Source organism: Caloenas nicobarica, chromosome 11 (assembly GCF_036013445.1).
Source record: "Caloenas nicobarica isolate bCalNic1 chromosome 11, bCalNic1.hap1, whole genome shotgun sequence".
Taxonomy (NCBI): Eukaryota; Metazoa; Chordata; class Aves; order Columbiformes; family Columbidae; genus Caloenas; species Caloenas nicobarica.
In genome coordinates, this window is record NC_088255.1 from 23,235,831 (window position 1) to 23,253,013 (window position 17,183).

The window sequence follows — 17,183 nt, forward strand, 5'->3', positions numbered from 1 at the left end:
TCAAAAAGCAATAAGATCTTGCAGTGGTCTTCTAATACTTAGTGATGGCTTTTTTATGTACTGGTTTGGAACTTTGAGATTATATTTAAGTGGCTGTTCCATTGTGGAATATTGCAGGGGTAAACTCTTGCATTTCAGCATTCCTGGCAGATATGTGACTTGATAAAGACCTCAGGTTGTTCAGTTTAATCAGACTTTTTTAGATCCCACCTTCACTGTTCAAAACACTGGTTATCAATGTGTTTTCTAGTGTTGTCACTTCTTTCTGAATAAAGACGACAGAGGTACGCATCTCTACTGGTATTGTCTGTTTTATTTAAATGTGGATATCTACCAGAACTTTAACTTGAAAGCTTAGAAAGCTATGGTCTGTGGTATATCTTTACTAATGTTTGTAACCTGAAGGGAACTTTTGTGAGTGTGAACTGCTGTGTAGTTAGAAGAAAGAAAGATGCGTGAGCTAAACCAGCAGGAGGGCTGCAGCTGTGTAACCCGAGGGGTGCAAACGGCACCAAATGGGCTGCAGCGGCGGAGCCCCCGGCCCGGGCTGTCCCGGCAGGCGCAGCCCGAGCCCGCCCGGCCCTGCTGCCGCTGACCCGCCGGGGCCGGGGCCGGGGCCGGGGCCGGGGCCGGGGCCGGGGCCGGGGCCGGGGCCGGGGCCGGGGCCGGGGCCGGGGCCGGGGCCGGGGCCGGGGCCGGGGCCGGGGCCGGGGCCGGGGCCGGCTGCGGGCGGGCGGGCAGCGCCGCGCTGCGGGCGCCGGCGGCTCCGGGCCGGGGGAGGCGGGGCTCGGTGCCGGATGCGGACGCGATTGGCTCCTGCGCGGGATGGGCGGGGACACGCTGCATGAGCGCGTGCGGCGGGTGGAGCGGCGCGTGAGGAGCGGCGCGGGGGGCGGGGGGCGGGCGGACACCGCGGAGACTGGGCGGGGCCGCCCCCCTCCGGCCGAGCGGGGAGGCTGGAGGGCGAGGGGCAGCCAGCCGCGGCACCGCGGCCCCGGGCGGGGGCGAGAAAGGCGAAAGGGAAACACGCGGGCGGCTGTGAGGGAAGGGCGCCCGGGGCTGAGCGCTGCGCGGGGCTCGGGCGGGGCCGTGGGGCGCAGGGTGGAGCCCGTAGTGACGCAGGGCGGGGGGGAAGCGGGCGGGAGGGCGCGGCGCAGGGCGGGGCCGGGGGCGGTGGAGGAACCTGAGGGCGGGGCGGCGGGAACGAGCTGCGGCGGGAAAGGCTGAGGTGCCTCGGGGAGGGGGTGACACTGGGGCGGCTTCGGCGGGAAAGGCTGAGGGACTTCAGGGACAGGACGGCGACGAGAGACGTTTGGGTGGTAAATGCTGAGGGACTCGAGGGAGGAGCCGGCACCGGGGGGGCCGCAGCGGGCAGTGCTGGGGAGCGCGGGGACGGGCGGGCACTGAGGTGCGGTTTCAAAGGGAAGTGCTGAGGTACCTCGAGGAATGGATGCTGGGTTAGAAACTATGAACACATCAGATGGGTTAAGAGAGTGTTTATGACAGAAATTTCTGCAGTAAAGTATTCCAGCAGAGAGGGGGAGAATAACAAAAATCAGACCTCGTAGGATGCCTGCAGGCTTGGGAACAGGGATGATGAGGGTGTTAATCCTGTCCTATTTCTTTCTCTCTCCTTCTCTTGTAGCACCTGACTGAATAGAGAAGCAAGTGGACAGGAAGTTCCTGAGCCACAACACAAATCACATTTATTACTGTTGGCCTCAGAGACCTGGAGAACCAAACCGTTCCCGTCTTGCCTTGAAGCAGCCTCTGCTCACGTGCTTCTTGCAGGGAGAAGGCAGAACGGCAATAACCCGCCACGTTAAACCACAGGGTGCACACTCTGCAGCTTTCAAGCCCAGCTCTGCGTCAGCTCACATCTGCGATTTTGTGCCACACACACAAATTTTGGTTGTCAGTAGTTGTTGCAGCATTTGGCCTTGGTGAGGACAGCATGTGTTTGTCAGCAGTTGGTGTAGGGTGGAATCTTCAGGAAAAAGTGATATTTTCTGTGCCAGAACTGGTTGGTGTTTGCATGTTATTGTGGTAGTTTTTCACGCAGGTGATGAGTGCTGGAGTATTATTGTGGGATGAGGGGATTTTGAAGGCTTGTCTGTGAGGTGCATTAGCAGGAGCAGTTAAAAGCAAAAGGCTGAGATTTGGAGAGTTTGTCAGTGGATTTTGGACGGTTGTCAGTTGAAGAGTTGGTTGTTTGCAGGTGAGGTGTAGGGTGGAGGGTGAAGCTGACTTTGCCTGGGCGGTGCAACTGGATGGGTGTGCAGAGCTGATGGGAGCGGGCTCCTGCGGGTGACCCTAAAGCTCAAGATCCAGCTGGCAGCTCCAGACACTCGCGCTGCCTGGCAGGGCTGTGCACAGCCAGTGCACTGGAGCACAGCGAGCTTGATCCTCAGCGAATACCAAACAACAGGTGAGGACCGTGGGGATTTGTACTGAGCTATGACATCTCTAACCTGTGAAATTGGGGGCCAGCCTGAGCAGGGCATGTGGGGAAGCTGTGCTGCAGCGGAGGGGGAAGGGCCGTGCAGGGACCGGGGCCAGGGCGAGGTGGGCTCGGCGTGGGGAGGTGTCAGCCCCCGGACTCAGCCCCCGTCTGACTGTAGTGCCCTGGGGCTGGTGCAGCTCGGTCCTCCATGTGTTTCTCTTCAGGTGGAGCAGCATGCAATGGAAAAGCAAGGAAGGAGAGGAAGGCAGCGAACCTATGAGGAAGAGTGATCAAGAAAGAGGATTGGAGCACACCTGCGAGTCAAGAGGGATCAAGAAAGAAGACAACGGTGGTGGAACCACAGGTCAGGAGAGCTCCAGAAAGAAGAAAGGTGGTTGCGGCAGTATTCTGACATTGGGCCTGTGAGAAACTGCAAGAGTCGACAGCATGAGAACAAGCATTGGTGGAATAATACAAGAAACAAGGCATGTATGCTAGGTGATACATCAAGGAGGGAGGGGTTGATACATCAAGGATGGGGGCGGTGAGGGGGGGTAGCTTGTGATATAGACAAAGATGCTTTTATGGCAGTAATAATATATTGCTTATGTAATGGCTAACTTAGCAAATCAGCAAATGCTTGAGCAAGCATCATAGCGAGTATAAATGCAAACCTGAGTTTGTAACAAACGTCTCTCATTGCACCTTAAGAGTCCGTGCCTCATTTGCTACAAATGGCGCCTGAACGGGGACTTTCAGTGCGGCTGTAAAGGCAGCAGCCGTTCTGGTAGCGAAGCCCAATCGAACCAGGACTGGGAAACGGAGCCAGGAAACAGAAACCACAGCGTGGCCCATCACTGAGAAAAGGTGAGCGATTGGGAACTGTAGGAGAGAAGTTATCCCTTGAACAAAGACAAACCCTAGATGTCCTTCAACGTTTATTAAGAAAGCAAAATCACGATGTGCCAGTAGTCCAATTAGCGACTTTATAAGAATGGATTGCTAATCATGTGCCGGACTTTCCTACAAACGGTACATTTCAGTTGGAGGCATGGCACAAAGTTGAACGAGAATTATATGAACAGGCAGTGACTGGAGATCAAGCTGCTTGCGAACATTTATCTACTTGGGGAAAAATTATGACTACTTTAAAAGCGGCGCAGAAGGAAGTAGTTGCACAGGTCGTAGCTGACTGTGAACCTTCTGCTCCTCCCTTGCCAGGGAAGGAGGGGGATCCTGTAGATATATCAGGCAAAAATGCACTAACCACAGCTGCAGTAGCAGAGAAAGGGCTGGCTGATAACGAAGCCCCTGCATGTACACTACAGTGAACGCTTTTGGCAAATGATGGTTCGTGGGAGTCGCCCGACAGCCCCCTTGATCCTGGCCTGACAGACCTGGAGTGAGAGCCTGATTTATTTCCCCTGGATGTTACTTTGCAGCCAAAACTGCACACTAATTTAACCATGTGGGATAAATGCAGAGAAGAGGCTTTGAAAGCAGGAGACTGGAAAGCGGTTTCACCATGCCCTGTGGTCTATCGTGAACGGCAACCTCCAGGCTTTCAACAGCTACCGTATGATGTTGTAAAGGAATTACTGACATTAGCTAAAGAAAATGGGGTTACTTTATCATTTGTTGTACATTTTTTGAAGTGTTAAGCTCCTCTTACGTATTTACTCCGCATGACTGGCGTTCTTTGTTGAAAATGATCTTAACCACTACTCAATATACTGTATCGTTATCTGATTTTCAGGAGAACTGTATTATAGAGACTATTGATAATGCATATCGGCAAAGAGGGATTGATTGCAGTCATTTAGCTGGGGAATGTGCCCATACTTTGCCAGAGAATCAAGAGATGCCAATACGTCCTTTTCAAAAATCTTGCAAGGATCACAGGAACCTTATGCACAGTTTTTAGACCATTTGCAAACTGCTTTGGAGAGACAAATTGATAACGATGCAGTGCGTAAGTTGTTACTAAAACAATTAGCTTTTGAGAATGCTAATGCTGATTGTCAGCATGTGTTACCGGGTATTAGGAATAGGGAAAGGTGTACTATAGCAGGTGTGGTGAGAGTGTGTCAAAACATAAGTCAACTGAACATTACACCAGCTCTCTATCCGCTGCTTTAGCGGCATGGTTACAAATATCGGGAACAAAACTGAAATCGAAATGTTTTCGTAGTGGGGCACTGGGTCGTGTGAAGAAAGATTGCACAAAGTATGCACGCCAGACTTCGAAGGCTGTGCCTCCTAGAGATTGTCCAAAATGGGGAAGAGGCAGGCACTGGGTGAGTGGATGTCATTCAAGGGTTAATGTAAAGGGGGAGCCAATTAACCCTTCCCAGGAGGTGGGGGACAGGACCCCCCCGCCCGCCGCCCAGTCAAATAAATTCGAGTCTAAACGCATGGCCCGCGATCTCCTCCCCGCAACAGCTGGAAGTGCAGGGCTGGACTTGGCTGCCAGCCCGTCAGTGATGATAATTAATTACTGCTGCGGTAGTGCTTATTCCCAGAGTGTGGGGGCCTTTAGGACCTAGCGTGCATGCTTTCTTAATAGGTTGATCATCTACTACCAAATTGGTTTTGTTTGTCTTACCTGGAGTAATTGACTCTGTTTATCAAGGTGAAATCAAAATTATGGCACGGACACCTGTGCCACCTTGCTACATCCTGAGGATGCCCCCAGATTTGCATTTTCTGTTCATTCACTTAATCAAGCGGAGCCTATGAAAAGATACCATTGGGTAGTATCACCACAAGGGATGAGAAATAGTCCAACCATTTGCCAGACAGTAGTTGCGGCAGCTTTACAACCCGTGAGGAAGCTGTACCAGCTTGTATCTGTCATTATATGGATATTTTGCTTGCCACGTCACAAGAACAGAAACTACGAGAAGTAATGCAAGCCCTATGTAATGCTATACAAAAGGCTGGATTACAAATTGCACCAGAAAAAATTCAGACAACTGCTCCGTGGAAATATTTGGGATGGCAAATAACAAAACAAGAAATCATTCCTCAGCCAGTGACTCTTAAATTCCATAATGTCGTGACCTTAAATGACTTTAAAAAATTGCTAGAAGCCATAAATTGGCTCTGACCTATTTTGGGTATCACCACAGAGGAACTACATCCACTTTTTACACCCGAATTTATTGTCTACTCGGGCATTGGATGACAAAGCTCAGCACGCCATGCAGAAAGTAGCTGATGCTATTGAACAAAAATAGGGATGGCGGTGCAATTTGCAGCTGCCTGTTTGGCTGGTACTCACAGCCAGTACCTTCCAACCGTTTGCAGTACTGTTTCAGTGGGACAAACCATTAAGTGATTCTGTAAGAGTGTCAGAATGGGCTTTTCTAGCTCACACGCCAAGGAAAACAGTTTGGACAATTAATGAAATGTATGCAAAACTAATAAATAAAGGCAGAGAACATCTATATGCTATGGGCAGGACAGACCCTGATTGTGTATTTATTCCTACAGCAAAAGAGAATTTGCAGTGGTTATTAACTGAATATGTGAATTTCCAGATTGCATTGGCAACATATACAGGGAACATATCAGTTTATTACCCTCAACATAAACTGTGGGCTGCAATTGGTAATTTACCGTTGTACAGCAAATGCTGCTGTCAGCAATGACCGGTAAGCGACAAGACTGTATTTACTGATGCCTCTGGTCGCTCATGTTAAGTTGTAATTACGTGGCTAAGCTCAGATACTCAGTGTTGTGAACACAAGGTAGAAAAAGGAGATCAAGGGTCATACAAGTTCTTGAGCTAACAGCTGTTTTGCTTTTGAGGTGTTCTGTAATGAGTCTTTGAATGTTGTAACTGATTCATATTATGCAGCTGGCATACTTAACCGCCCAGAAGCTTCTTTTCTTAAGGAAGAGGATAATTCTCTTTTGATGGCTGATTTGAGAATGTTATGGTTCCTAATAAATCATAGACATCACGATTTTTATTCAGTGCACATCCGCTCTCACGCTGCCCTTCCAGGACCTCTTGTGGAGGGCAATAGGAGGGCTGATGCACGAGCTGTGCCATTTACTGTGCCTAAAGCCTTGGAGCAAGCTAAATTATCACATAGATTCTTTCACCAGAATGCAAGGTCGTTAAAACGACAATTTCAAATTACAATGGATCAGGCCAGGAGCATTCTTGTGTCCTGCTCCGACTGTCAACAGTTGGCACCCATGCCATCCAAAGCAGGTGTTAATCCACGCGGGATTACTGCCAATGAAATACGGCAAACTGTATTGTTCTGAATTTGGTAAACTCAAATAAGTACATGTTTCTGTAGACACTCCTTGCAGATTTCTCGTTGCTACTGCACACACTGGTGAAAGAACAAGTGATGTCTGTAAACATTGTTTGACGTGTTTTGCTGTTTTAGGAGTTCCACGATATACAAAACCAGAGGAAAGCGGAATGCGCGCTTGATTAGAAGAGCGATCCCCCGAGCATCCAGCGCACTGTAGTGAAAGTGCCTGCTTTTTAACACTTTCAAAACAGTGTTAAAGAGTCTTTTTGCTGACTTTTCGGTATCATTTTCTGGCGATGAGGATGGGATAATCTGCCTGACCTCCCGTGGCTCCCAGGATCTCTGGAACCTTATGCTGGCACCAGGGAATTCCTGGAAGGGACCACAGATCCTCGGACCAACTCGGGACGTGGGTAAAACCCCATCAATAGAGATAAAGCACTTTTATTCTTTGGTTTGGTTTGCATACTGCCTACGCGAGACGTGGGGTGACACCAGCGCATTGGGTCTTTGCATTTGTGTCTCTGCATTTTGGTAAATTGGGTAACTTAAAAAAAAAAAGGAAAAAAGAAGAAGAAATAAAAAACTAAAGAAGAAAGAGAAAAATGAGAAAACAATAAATAAAAGAAAAATGAGCAAATGGTAATTTGATAAAGGTACCTTTAGTGATTTTGTTGGTTGTGCCTTAGTAATTGTATAATTGTTTGTGTCTTTAGTGATTTGTTGTCATTACTTGTGTCTGGGGTGATTTTATAGTCCAATACTCACGGTTAACCAATTGTCTGTTATTGTGAATGTGAAATAGGTAGTGGACAATCGACAGGAGGGATTCAGAAGAAACCCCCCCGGTTGTATTTTGTGACATTGGAACAGGGTTGTTTGACTCCCTGGGGAACAGCAACCAGGGAGAATCTGATTGAATATTGTAATTAATGGTGGCCACTGTAAATAATATTAATACGCTGCACAGATCTAGGTGGGTATACTTTGAGATGTGTAGTGTAGTAATGCATTACATATAATATATAATAAGATGTATATTTTAAATCATATATTGCCTATTACATAATGCATCTTACACAATACATAATGTTACATATGCATTATATTTATCCCCTTCAGATCCATTTGTTTTGAAAAAGGATAATCACGGAAAGAAATTGAAACCAGTAAAATGTTGAACAGATATTGGTGGAGAATACGCAGGGAACATTAGATCAAAATTGGCCCTCAGTCGATCCAGGGTGGGATCCTAATGTCCTTATATCAAGGGACAGGCTGAATTGGTATTGACAATGCATTTTATACAGGATTAGACGTGCTGTGCCTATAGCTATAAATATGCCAAAACTTTGTGAGATTAAACAGGATCCTAAGGAATCTCCCACTGAGTTTTCAAACCATCTTAAAGAGACAGCTCAAAAATGTATTAGTATAGATCCTGACATGGAGAACGGGGAAATAAAATTCTTAGTTCACTAGGACCTTATTATTCTGTGTTAAACACTATGCAGAGAAAATTAAGTAATGATTCTGTAACAGTTATCGCTGCTACAAAAATTGTGAAACATGGCCTTTCTTTAACCTGGTGCTTAGAACGTTTATATGTGGAGTCTTGTACTTATTGGTTTGTACACCATGTGTCTTATCTTGTGTACAACAAATGATTGAAAAAAGCTTTAATGGTGCAATGGCTGTGCAGTTACGTGCTGCTATGGCTATGCAGTTATGAAACAAAGAAGGGGAGATGTGGCGGTATTGTGACATCAGGCCTGTGAGAAGCGGCGAGAGTCGACAGCGTGAGAAGAAGCGTAGGTGCAATAACACAAGAAGCAAGGACTGTGTGCTACGTGATGCATCGGGGACAGAGGGAGTGATACAGGGTTGATACATCAAGGGCAGAGGGGCCTGGTTTTCAAATGCAAACCTGGGTTTGTAATAAACATCTCTCTTTGCATCTTGAAGAGAGTCTGTGCCTCGTTCGCTGCACCTCTTTATCTGTTTCCCAAATTACGTTTTAGACTGTATTTACCATTGTAAAAATAAAGCTTTCCCTCCTTAATTTTTGTCACATAATTAGAATTAATAGAATATTGAAGCCTGTCCTAGCTCAACTGGAAAAAGGCAACAGCCATGTGTATTTTTAAATACAGATTAAATGAAATCTGCTAGCTAATTATCCGTGTTTTACTGTGATTAACTCCCTCCCGAGGTTTTGTGTATATTGTATTAAGGGCCGACATCCACGGCCACAGTGGATAAATCAACGACGCAACACCAGGAACCTGCCTGTTTGTGTCCAGGATATCCGCTCCAGTGGACACTTTTTTTCCTTTTTTTAGTAGAAGACCACATCACGAAACTGAAAAACCATCTAGTTGTGTCATTATACACAATCACTGCTCTTTTTTTCTGCTTTATACTCTTTGTAGCTTTTAAAAATTAAATACTTTGCAAAGGATTTCTGTTTCGGCTCTGCACACGGAGCCTGATTTTCCTTTACATGCGCCTTTTACCTGGGTTCACCACACTCGTCTCATCATTGCGCTGCACATTGGCTAAATAAGCTGTGCTCTATATTTCTGCTGTAAAATAGTTTAAATGGTAATATAATTGTGCCAGGAACTAACTTTACAGTGAATATTTGAAGGAACCTACTGCTAATGTATTTTTAATTGGTACTTCCATTATGGATTAGATGCAACAAAAATCCATACTTTCTTTTATCCTTTGCTATACAGGAGGTGGATGAACTTTTCTGTAACAGAATCAGTCACTTCTTGTAAAGCAAGATTGTCATCTCCTGTGAGGAAGCAGGGTAGATTTATCCATACTCTATAAGCACCATTGATGAGCTATATAGAGTAACAGCTTAAAACCAAGCCAACAACAAGAAGCTAATGAACAAAACAACAAAAAGGAAAAAAAGCCCTGAACAAACTAAACCAAAAGCGCAGAGGCTCCTGCACGCCCCCCTCTCAGTGCTGCGATGTCCGTTTTCCAGAGAGCCCGTGGGGTGTCCCCACAATCTCAGACACAGGTGACCCGGCCGGTGGTGCCACCAGAGAACAGTCTGTGTGACCCAGCTCGCTGAGCTGACCTGGGAAAGCCGTGGGCTGTCCTGTTCCTGGAGATCGTTGTGCAGGATCGTTTGAGAACCTTTTCTGAAGGATGTGAAGCGTACAGAGCAGCAACCCCTGCCCGGCTGCTGCTCAGCCAAATTATTGCTGCAAACAAGACAGGGCACAGAGAAAGGCGATATATTTTATTAGGCCACAAGAAATCTTTAGGAAAAAAATATTTTTAGGTATGTCAGGCTTTTATTTTTTATCTGTGTGTCTGCCATCCGCGTGGCTCTGGGAAAGCGCGTTCCAGGGCAGCTGAAGCTGCCCACGGGTCAAGAAGAAGGGCCGGGGGTCTGAAAAGAAGCGGGCGCGCTGCGGCGGCGTGGGGGGCGCGGCGCGCCCGCGCTCGGTGCTGCCGTCTGGTGGCCACAGGCCGGTACTGCAGCTGGGAAGCGGCGCCCTGTGCCCGTGCCGGGGCGGGGCCGAGGGGGGCGCTGCCGCTGCGGGCGGGGTCGTGGCCGTGGCCGTCAGAAAGCGGGGGGGCAGCGGTCGGACCGGCCGCCGGGAAAAAAAAAAGAGGCCCCCGGCTGTCGTGGGGCAGCCCCGCTGCGAGGGGGCACGGGCGAGGCGGCGGCAGGAGGTGGCAGCGGTGGCAGCGTCTTCTTGGTCCCGGGCAGAGGGGGGAGAAACCTGCCGGCCGGCGCTCCTTAGGGTCGAGCGTTTCTCTTGTCTTTGTTCACAGTGAATTTATGGGCACACTGGAAATAGCCTTGAATGTTTAAACGTAGAACTGAATTTTTAGTGAGAAGTGGCATGGGTATAGTTAATTTTGGAGCACCTGGGTGCCAGTTGAAATGTAAGGAATGAAACGGGATGGAAACTAGTAATCGAACCTGGGGTTTACTTGTGGGTTTTTTTTCCTTGTTAATATGTCGATGGCATGTTGTCCTGCAGCTCGATCCCCGTTCTGTTTAGTGGAGTCTTCAATTGAGGACATTCAGGTAAAAAAATGTGTCCTTCCAGAAAAGGACTAATCGTTCGTAGGGCTGAGAGAGGCTTTTAAGTACGTGATCAGAATCGAAGCTGAATACTACTTTACGATGCTGCTGTTGGTCTTCGCTTTCGTTTGTTTCCCCGCCGCTCCCTAATGTTTGGGAGCTCCAAGTCGGATTTTATTTTTTTCAATGACTAAGACGTGTTTTTCCCCCGGGAGGGGCTGTGCTTCAAAATGAATGTGTTTGCTCACAAATGTGCAAGTCCGTTGGTGTAAGACAAACAGAAACCCACCGTAGTCAAGTTCGAAGCGTGTGTCTGGGAGATGGATGGTTTAATTTTACGAGTTCACACCTATGCAATTGTAGTGCCGGAGGAAAATGAAAGCTAAGGGCTTTTTGTGGTGTGGGTAGGCATCCGCAGACCTTTTTAGGATAAGCGAATGACCGCGGTTTGTTCTTTACTTTTTAGTTTCCATCTTTGAAGCTGCACGGCCAAATGCGCTCGGGGTCCCCGCAGGGCGGCGAGCAGGCGAGTGAGGATGCAGAGCGGGCCAATCAGACGGCGCGAGCAAGGTTGAGGGGCGGAGCGCTGATAGGCGGCGAGAATGGCGATTGACGTGCGTAGGCAGCCAATGAGGTTGGCGAAGGGGCGGTGCTTGTGAAGTCCCTACTGCGCATGCCCACATGGGCGCAGTCCTCAGTCAGGTCCGGCGCAGGCGCGGGCTTGTGGGGGCGGAGCGCGGGAAGGAGCATCCAATAGGAGGGCAGCGCGGTGGGGTGGAAAGCAGCCAATGAGAGCGCGCCGACTCAATCCAGTTGGAATAGCTAGCTGCCTGGCAAGCGTGTCCGTGGTGTCTCGGGGGGGTACCGGGAATGAACGGGACGGGCGTCGGGGCGAGGGACGGGAGGCTGCGGAGCTCTCGCTGCGGCCGGCTCCCGGGGATCTGGAGGCAGGCGGTTCAGGGCAGGGCAGTCCTTGGTGAGGTCCCCGGAGCCGGCAGAGGGGCATGAGGTGACAGGCGGGAACCTCCCGCCGGGTGTCGGTGCCCGCTGAGTGCGGCGGGATGGTGGGAGGGAGCGAGGGGAAGGGAGCGGCGAAATAGGCGGCAGGTGAGTGCGGGCGTGGCGAGGGTGACCGTGACGTTGGAACAGGAGGAACGGGATGGGCCAGTGCGGTGGGGAGGTGTTTAGTTAGGTTTCCCCCTCCTGCCCTCATGGCCGAGCTCGCGAAGCTGGTGAGAGGCGTGTGACTCTTAGGGCAGGTGGGCTAAAGGTCTGCGGCCTGGAGCCGTGTCTCCGCTGCAGCGCCCGTTCCCGGTATTGCAGTCTCTCCGGGAGCGGCGCAGCCCCCTTTTGTCAGGGGGATGTTTAAAAACAGAGCTAAGGTGCGGTTGCAGGTTCGGCGGCGTGGCGAGCGGGTTGCCGCTTTGGCGGAAGTGCGGAAGCTCAGGGCGAGGCCCGGCGGGTTCTGTGTCTGTACGTGCGATGGGGTGTGTCCACCCACGCCAGGCTCAGGGTCCTTCCCGGCCCGAGCGCCCTCCCCGTGGAGAGGAGCCCCGTGGAGCCGTGGCACCCACGCGCTCAGCTTCCCCTTTCTGGACAACGTGGCACAAGAGAAAGAAAAAGAAAACGCACACACAAAAAGACAGCGCAAGACCTCGCGCCCAATATGCACGTGGCTTTGCGCTTCGGGCGGGGAGGCGATGGGCGGAGGGAATGGCAATTCAAGTGCAGAACGGGCCGATCGCGTGCTTGCATGCTGCCGCGGGCCGGGGACAGCTGGGGTCGGGACTCAGAGGCGCTGCCTCCGGGTGCCGTCGGCCAGCAGAGCAAGCCGGGCGCGTTAGCCTTCCGGCACCGGGCTGGCGGGCGGCGGTGTTCGTTTTTGGGACTTGCGGCCATCCCTGCGACAGGGGCGCTTTCCTGCCGCGGCTCTCTGGTTTTTTTGTTTTGTTTTGGCTTGGGTTTTTTTGCGGGATTCCCGCGGAACGCGGCCCGCCTGCTCGCCCGGGGCTGCCGCGCCGGGTCTCAGTGCTGCCGCCCTGTGGGCAAAGCGCGGTACTGCAGGCGGCCGCCCCAATGCGGTGCCGCGGCGCGCCTCGGTGCTGCCGTCGTGTGGCGAAACTCGGGTACTGCAGCGCACGGCCAGCAAGCGCTGCCACTGGGCGATGGCGCAGGCGCCCGTGCCAAAGGAAACGCCAAAGGAAAATGGAAGAGAAGGGTTTTTTCTGGTGTAAGTAACCATCCGCACGCCTTTTTAGTATAAAGTGAATGACCGCGGTTGGTTCTTTACTTTTTAGCGTCGCTCTCTGGAGCTGCACGCTTTCAGCTTTACTGACTGAGCCAGATGCGCAGCAGCAGCAGCAGCAGCAGCAGCGTCGCGAGGGCCGGAGCTGTGGCGGCGGATCCGTGAGCGCAGATCCCGCTGGCGGCGCGAGCCCGTCCCGCGGCCTCGCTGGGGTTGTCTCCTGCGGCGGTGCCGGAGGGAAGGGGCGAGATGCTTTCCAGCGTCAGCAAGAGCGTTTCCTTGTCCGCTGAGTGTGTCCCAAATGGTGTCAGTTTGTCTTAATGTTGTCTTGAATTGCTCAAATCGCTCTGGCTTTTAAAAGATGCCTTGTGTTTCAAGGTGGCCCATTTCCTTCAAATCCTCCGTTAGCTCAGCTGCTCTGCTATCCCTTATTGCGACTGAATTCCTCTGCTTTCTTCTGCGCTATTTTTTTTCAGACGCTGAACTCTAATTTGGAATTTTTGTTTTTCAGAGGGGGAGCTGTGAACGCCTGATGCCCCCTTCTGGGGCTGCGCACAGAGAGCGTGAACCGCCACAGCAGCTGAGAAGCATGCCGAACACCCTGAGTCTGCATGTGCAATGGGGAAAATAATAAGAAAAAGAACAATTGTAGGCCCTGGGGAAAGCGAACTCTCCCTGGATGCGCGCAGCTGGAAAGCAAAATGAGCCATATTTTCGTGCATTAAACCAAAAGCACGTTGTGAAAAAGTGCCAAAACCTCTCAAAATTAGGCATTTTTGAAAAGTTTAAGAAAAAAAAACCAACACCTGTCTTATGGACAGGCACACTGCCCCCCTTTTGGGGCAAATACGGAGTGAAACGCCAGCAGTTGCAGGGGCATTGCTGGGGATGATCCGGTGTGGAGTCTCTGTCGTGGGTCGGTTCTTCAGAGCGAATTCTCCTTTGCGGGTTGTCCCAGGTGAGTCGTCTGCTGTGGGTGGTCCCGGGTGGACCCTTCAGGTGCAGGTCACCCCCACACACGTCCCGTGCCCCCCCCGCCCCCCCCGCGCACCTTTCTACTTGCACTGCCTCCCGCGTGTCTCTGCCCCTCCCCAAACGATTTCTCTCCAAACGTGCCCCGCGGGCATTTTTTCCCCCGTGAGACGTGTCCCCGCTCCCTCCTCTCTCCTCTCCGGCCCCCCCGTTCCACACTGCCCCCCCGTCGCCCCGTTGCTCGCAGACCCCCGGGGCACCTGTGCTGCCCCAAAGCGCCCGTTGTCTCCCCCCGTAGCTCTGTCCTCCCCACCCACTCGCTGCTCTGCAGCCCAGCCCCATGGCAGTTGTTTTCCCTGGGAAGCTATATTTCTATTTCTAGTCATATATATTTATGCATATATATATATACACATATGAAATTATTTTTAAGTTTCTATAGATGATATATAGAGAGATACATATATGTATATTTTATATATGTGTGTATATATATATATATGCAGATGGAGCATCCGAGGGCTGTAACGGACCGAGAAAGAACTAGAAATGGAAGCAGAAATTAAATAGAAGGGAAAGCCGCGCTGGCTATGCAAATCGCCTGGAGGTTCCAGCGAGTGGGTGGAGAGAACGCGAAGGGCGGTGCAGAGCGGGCCAATCAGGACGCGCGAGAAAGCTGGAGGGGCGGAGCGGAGCGCAGCGCGGGGCAAACGGGGAGGGGTGATGATAGGCGGGGAGAATGGAAATTGACGTGCATAGGCAGCCAATTGGGTTGCGGGAAGGGAAGCGAAGGGGCGGGCAGGAGGGGGCGTGTTCGCGGGCTTCCCGGTGCGCATGCGCAAAGATGGCCGCTGGCAAGCGCGGGCGGCGCTCTCGGCGGCCGTGTGCGCGCCCCGCTCGAGCCCGGAGCGGTGGGGAAAACGGGCGCGAATGGCGCGGTCCTCGCGCGGCTAGCCCCGAGGAGGGTTCGTGGGGGTGGAACACGGGGAGGAGCAGCCAATGGGACGGCGCGGTGGCGTGGAAAGCAGCCAATCAGAAAAAATGCTGAAAAAGAGCCAGCTAGGGTGTATTTTAGCTCACCGGCAGGATTGGGGAGCCACCTGGGGATAACGTGAATAGAGAAACCTCGATGACATGTAATGGTCAGTGGCAGAAGTTGATTGACGGGAACCTGAGGAATCCAGCCTAGCAGATCCACCGGTCCTAGTAAAGCCAGGGAAACACAGAAAAGAAATGGAGTTTTTAATTGATACTGGAGTATCTTGTTCTAGTTTGAACCAGGAAACGATACCCTTAGATAAAGATTTTGTAACTGTAGTGGGAGCTACTGGCCAACAAGAGAAAGCTTTATTTTTACGGCCAATCAAATATAAGTTAGGAAAACCAATCGGAATGTATAAGTTCTTATATACGCCTAGGTCTCCAAAACTGTTACTAAGACGAGACCTATGAAAACAATTGAAAGCAATCATAACATTCAAACGGGGGAAAGTGAGATTCAAGATAAAAGAGCTGAGACTTTAATTGGCAATGATTCAAACTGACAAGCAAAGCCAAATAGCTCGGGCAATATTGGATCAAGTATTTGCAGGGGTATGGGCTTCGGCAGTTCCTGGTAAATCAAAGAATGCAGAACCAGTGAAAATCAATTTGAAAGCTGGAGCTGGACCAGTCAGAACTAGACAATATCCTCTGAAATTAGAGGATAGAGAAGGGGTAAAAGAAATGACCGGTAACTTTTTGTAGTTTAGGCTGCTGATAGAATGTGAGTCAGAAGCGAACACTTCAATCCGGCCTGTAAAGAAACCAGACAGTAAAAGCTATAGGTTAGTGCAAGATTGGAGAGCAATAAACAAAATTACCGCAGATTGACACCCGGTAGTAGCTAACCCTTACACATTGTTAGATAAATGGCGAGATAATCACAAATGGTCTACTGTGTTGGATTTCAAAGATGCCTTTTTCTGTCTTGCATTAGCCAAAGAGAGTCAGAAGCTTTTTGCTTTTGAGTGGGAAAATCCCTTTACTGGGAGAAAGACCCAATTAACCTGGGTCGTGTCACCCCGGGGATTCGGGAGCAGCCCTGTGATTTTCGGAAACCAGTTAGCATGAGAACGTGACGCCTGGGAAGCTCTTCCGGGCAACGGGACTTTGTTGTCTCCTTATAGGCACAGAACCCGAAGAGGGTTGTGTGCAATGGACTGTAAGCTGACTGATTTTCTGCGATTAAGTGAGCATCGGGTTTCCCAACAGAAGGCCCGGCTGCTGCCGCACCGAGTGACTTATCTGGGACTGGAGATCTCTGGAGGACGGCGAGAGCTGGGGACAGAGCGGAAAGAACCTGTTTGCCGGACGCCGGAACCGGCGACGGTAAAAGGGCTGCGGACGTTTCTCGAAAGGACAGGTTGGTGCGGGCTTTGGATTTCTAATGATGGACTCTCAGTAAAGCCTTTGTACGAACTGTTAAAAGAAAACAGCTCCGAGTTGAATTGGACGGGAGAAGCCGGGAGGGCTTTTTCGCAACTGAAAAAGGAACTGGCGAGGGCTCCGGCCCTGGGCCTCCCAGGTGTCACCAAACCATTTTGGTTGTACTCACACGAAAGGCAAAGTATTGCTTTGGGTGTTCCGGCACAGCAGTTAAGATCTCCTAAGCGAGCCGTGGTCTGCTTCCCTAAGCAACCAGACGAAGCGAGCAAAGGCTGGCCTGGCTGTCTTTGAGCCGTGGCAGCTGTCATGCTCGACGTGCGGGAAGCTCGTAAGCTCACTGTGGGACAGAAAATGACTGTATTAGCGTCCCCTGAAATACCAGGCCGTGTGGGTGGAACAAGATGATGGAAATATTGCTACTACTGACGTTGTCAATCCAGCTTCTCTCCTCAGTGGATCTGTTTCGGAGCCTGTGGTGTCCGATTGCTCGGAAACAACAGAAGCTGTTTACTCCAGCGGACCGGATCTAAAGGAGCAGCCGGCCACTGGAGGATGCTGAAGGCTCCTGGTTCACCGTCGGAAGCAGCTCTGCGTAAAGCAAGGAGTACGTCAAGCCGGGTATGCGGTGACAACTACCCACAAGGTAATCGAAACTAAACCTTTACCTGCAGAGACCTCTGCCCAGAAAGCTGCGCTCACACGAGCTTTAGAATTATCCAAAGAGAAGAAGGTTAATATTTGCACTGTTTCAAAGTA

General features: G+C 50.8%; 1 long non-coding RNA gene across 3 annotated transcripts; it reads left to right on the forward strand.

Moving 5' to 3' along the window:
- Positions 1-906: 906 nt before the first annotated feature.
- On the forward strand, positions 907-9,066 carry LOC135993180 (uncharacterized). Of its 3 annotated transcripts, none has more exons than XR_010606827.1 (5): positions 907-1,038; positions 1,646-2,428; positions 2,668-2,928; positions 3,155-3,310; positions 3,886-9,066. It is a non-coding gene; the product is annotated as an uncharacterized LOC135993180 (long non-coding RNA). The 3 variants fall into 3 exon arrangements; XR_010606828.1 differs by having other exon boundaries at positions 1,646-1,943; positions 2,219-2,428; positions 3,155-9,066; XR_010606826.1 differs by having other exon boundaries at positions 3,155-9,066.
- Positions 9,067-17,183: the final 8,117 nt, after the last annotated feature.